We start from the raw sequence: 4,440 nt of genomic DNA on the forward strand, positions 1-4,440 counted from the left end.
GCCGTGCGGGGCCGGGGCAGCTCAGCCAGCTCTGCATTGCTGCTGCTCCAGTGCAGCCCAGCCCAGCCAGCTCTGCATTGCTGCTGCTCCAGTGCAGCCCAGCTCAGCCAGCTCTGCATTGCTGCTGCTCCATTGCAGCTCAGCTCAGCCAGCTCTGCATTGCTGCTGCTCCAGTGCAGCCCAGCCCAGCTCTGCATTGCTGCTGCTCCAGTGCAGCCCAGCCCAGCCAGCTCTGCATTGCTGCTGCTCCAGTGCAGCCCAGCTCAGCCAGCTCTGCATTGCTGCTGCTCCAGTGCAGCCCAGCCCAGCTCAGCCAGCTCTGCATTGCTGCTGCTCCAGTGCAGCCCAGCTCAGCCAGCTCTGCATTGCTGCTGCTCCAGTGCAGCCCAGCCCAGCCCAGCCCAGTTCTGCACTGCTGTTGCTGTGCTGGTTCCCTGGGGCCCTGTCTCTCCTCACCTTGGGCAGCCACGTGCAGGGCACAGTTTGGGCAGCTCTGTTGGACAGGAGCGTTCCCTGGAGCGTTCCCTGGAGCGTTCCCTGGGGCTGGTGGGGCTGCCTGCCGGCCCCATGGACATCCCATCCCATCCCGGCCCAATGTCCTTCCCAGATGCCTTTGCTGCCCTTTCCTTTGTGCTTCCCTCTGCCCTGCACTGCCCCGGCTGTCACAGTGAGGGGATTGCTGCTGGCTCTCCTCTCTCAGTGCTGCTCAGGTGCTGGGATTTGCAGTTTTGGGTTAGTGGGGCCTGGAAGATAGCTCAGTTTCAGGCACCAGTGCCAGCATCGTGGGGGTCAGAGCAGCCCCATCCCCATCCCCACAGCTAAGGTGCTGAGGAATGAGCAAATGTCTCCCTGCTCCTGGCAATGGTGGCACACCTGAGCCAAAGCCCCTCTGCCCTGCCCACCCCGGTCCCTGGCTCTGGCCTCACAGCCCAGGAGGGGCTGAGCCAGGCGTGCTGCACTCCAGGAGCTCTCTGAGCTCTCCATGCTCTCTGCCCAGCCCAGCTCTCGGCTCAGCTGCCAAGCAGAGCGTGTGTGAGCCCGGGAGGACGGCAATGCTGCTGGATGCAGGGCTGGCTGTCCCCACGGCTGGCACAGCAGTGGTGGCACAGATGTGTGAGTGCACACAGGGCTGCAGAGCAGAGGTGCCAGCAGGCTGGTGGCCGTGCCAGGGCTCGTCGTGCTGCAGCAGAGGCAGCCTGGGACACGTGGGGTGATCAGGCACAGCCTGCTCAGGGCAGCAGAGCTGCTCTGCACGGCTCAGCTCAGGCGGCTTTGTGCCTTTAATCTGCTTGTTGCCACATTCCTGTCTGGCCCTTCCCAGTCTCTGCTTCCCAGGCACGTGGGCACAAGCTTATTAGGACTCATGATGCAGCATCAGGTATTTTAATCCATCCCTGCTATCACCTGAGCCTTTTCTTTCAGGATCCCCGACCTCACATGTGCAAGGGCTCTCCCCAGTCAGCAAAGGCAGAAGGGGAGAGAGCCAGGGCTCCCCAAAGGATTCTCCTCATATCTGGAGCCCTCCTTAATATTTAGACATTCCCCAGCAGAGGCACAGGCAGTGCCCCTGGGCGGGGAACAGCATTTACATCATGGCAGAAAGGAGAAGGAATTCATTCAGCCATTGCCTATGGTTTCTTGGCCAGCAAAACCAGAAGATTCGTGTTTAACCTCCTGAGTCTGCCAGGGGTGATCCCATTCAGCCCTGCCAGCCCGGTGCTGGCCAGTGCTTTAAGAGCTCTCTTTTTAAGGTGATGCTGTGATCTGGGTGGGTGTCACCCAGGGAGAGGCGCACCCAGCTCTGGCAGCTCCTTGGTAAGGGACTGCCAACTGTGTGAACATATTAATTCCATTTCTAAAAGTCTGAGGAAACAACCACCATTAGCACAGCTCCCACTTCTGCTCTTTAGGTATCATATCATTTAGATTAACAGATATTTTGCAGATACCACCAAACTTGACAAGATATAATTATTTTCAACAAGAAAAAGTTGGTTTTTGGCTGCTTTATGAATGTGGGGCCGTTCCCAAACAGTGATCCTGCAGTGCACTGTGCTGAGCTGTGGTGGCTCCTTGCACGTCTTGTTTGTGCCACCCTGCGCACGTCCCATCCCCGAGCCTTGTCTCACGGCTTTGGCCTCTCTCTGTCCCGCATGTGGCCTCTCGCTGTGCCCTGCAGGCGTGTGGCCACAAATTCCCGCTGAGGTCCCAATGCCAGTCCTGGCCCTGGTCCTCCCATGTCCTCCCGTGTCCCCCCCGTCCTCCCCCTCGTCCCCGCTGTCCCCCAATGTCCCCCCGCGGTGACCCCCCATGTCCCCCTCTCTGTCCCCCAATGTCCCCCCTCTCTGTCCCCCAATGTCCCCCTCTCTGTCCCCCAATGTCCCCCCTCTCTGTCCCCCAATGTCCCTCCGCGCTGTCCCCCAGTGTCCCCCCCGTCCCCGCGCTGTTCATGGCGCTCGTTTCCCACCAGGTGGCGCTGTCGCAGCCGCCGCCGCCCCCGGAGCCCCGGGACGGGTCCGGGACCGAGCGGAGCCCGCGGGGAACGGAGCCCGCAGCGCCTGTCCCCTGTCCCTTATCCCTTATCCCCTGTCCCCTGTGCCTTATCCCTTATCCCCTGTCCCCTGTCCCCTGTCCCCTGTCCCTTATCCCCCTGTCCTTTATCCCTTATCCCCTGTCCCTTGTCTCCTATCCCATCCCCTATCCCCTATCCCATCCCCTGTCCCCTAGCTCTCAGCCCCTGAACCCCAGAGCACCAGATTTCTTATTTTATTTTTTTTCTTCCAAGAAGCATTTTTCCGTGCTGGGAAGTGTCTCCATTGGAATGAGAGCACTGCCAGGTGTCAGTTTCGATGGCACCTTTGATGGGAGAAAGATTAAATAATTTTTTTCCTTTTAATATTTGGTTGACAAGGTAAAATATTCAATATAAATACAGTCACTGTCCTTACTTTAATTACTTTTGCTTGAACTGTGTATAATAGTAAATATTTCACATTTTAATCTATATTATGTTGTATTTCATAGTATATTTTATACACAAAATATTTGGTCATACTAAGAAGGAAGGTCACATGCTTCTAAATTAGTTTGTTCGGTTTTTTCCTGCATGGTGAATATCAAAGATTTATTCCAATACAGATGAAAATGGATGTCCTGGTGCAGGTGTGTCCCCCGGAGCGGGAGCACAGGTGTATGGGTACCTGGCCATTGCAAGCACAGGTTTCACTGCGGTTTTTCCTGAGGCCAGCCCAGCCCAGGCAGTGACACATCCCCGTGCCAGGCTGTGCTGTCCCCGTTTTTGCCACCCCAGGCTCAGGATGTTCTGTGGAACGGTCTCAAACATCACTTATTAATAATCACATATTATGTGAGATGCCCAGTATTGATTTAAACCCAGGGGCAACTTTGGGAAGAGCAGGTTTAATTTATAGAAACTCTGGTGTCTGATAGCAATAAATAATTAGGCGATCGCAAGAAAAGGGATCAGAGGGCTCTACCCTCCGACTCCAGCTGGCTGCTCATGTCCTGCTAATAAATTGGTTAATAAAAGGAGAAAGAAAGCCTGGATTCTGGGGTTATAAAAACAAATGACATTTTTATGTTTAGTGGACAGGAAGAACTGGGAAGGCAGAGAAGTCAGGCGGGTGCACCAGGAATCACTCTGCACTCGCCATCTGAATTTCTTAATGACATTCTCATTAAAAGTTCTCGCTGCCAAGTGCTGTTTGCTTTTGCCCTCAGAACTGCCTGCATTAATTAAAGGAACTTGCCTGGAAGTTATTTACCTACAGCATGGCTCCCCTGTCAGCATGGCAGGAGGGGAGGGAATGCACAGGAGATGGACACGGGATGGACAGAGAATGTACAGGGGATGGACAGGGGGATAGACAGGGAATGCACAGGGGATTCATGGGTGCACAGGGGATGCAGGGGGATGCACAGGGGATTCATGGGTGCACAGGGGATGCACAGGGGATTCATGGGTGCACAGGTGCTGCGTTGGAGCCTCAGCCCAGCAGAGTTTTTCGCCAGCCCGTTTGAGGGAAGCATCACATGCCCTGTGGTCATGGCAGGGGCTGGGTACACACAGACCTGTCAGTGTTCAGAAATGACAGAAATGAGTCCCTGACAGCCAGGTGTGCACCCAGCCCTGCCTGGAGTGCCCACCTGTGTCACTGAGAGCAGCTCCAGCCGAGGCTCCTAACATCCTTTCCTAGTATTATCACGTGCTATTACAAATGTTATTATTTACATTACAGTAAACATAGCAAACAGAGCATTCACTTGGCTTAGCAGCAGGTTTGACCCTCCCCTGCCCAGTCTGAGAACCCATCCCAGTGCCTGGCAGGGCCCCAGCGAGGTCCCTGACCCACCCACGGCCAGCCTGGGCTCCTCTGCCACAGCTCCCTGGGACATCACCTGCCAAACCTGCTCCAGCAG

The 4,440-nt window shown here is 55.7% G+C and overlaps 1 long non-coding RNA gene across 1 annotated transcript in view; it reads left to right on the top strand.

Annotated features, from left to right (window-relative positions):
• LOC148221394 (uncharacterized) overlaps positions 1 to 3,718 on the top strand; it is a 13,779-nt gene extending 10,061 nt beyond the window's left edge. The window contains exon 3 of the long non-coding RNA XR_015808098.1: positions 2,789 to 3,718. This is a non-coding gene — a long non-coding RNA (uncharacterized LOC148221394). The remainder of the gene's footprint in view (positions 1 to 2,788) is intronic.
• Positions 3,719 to 4,440: the final 722 nt, after the last annotated feature.

The sequence above is a fragment of the Sturnus vulgaris genome, chromosome 22 (assembly GCF_052056855.1).
Source record: "Sturnus vulgaris isolate bStuVul1 chromosome 22, bStuVul1.hap1, whole genome shotgun sequence".
Taxonomy (NCBI): domain Eukaryota; kingdom Metazoa; phylum Chordata; class Aves; order Passeriformes; family Sturnidae; genus Sturnus; species Sturnus vulgaris.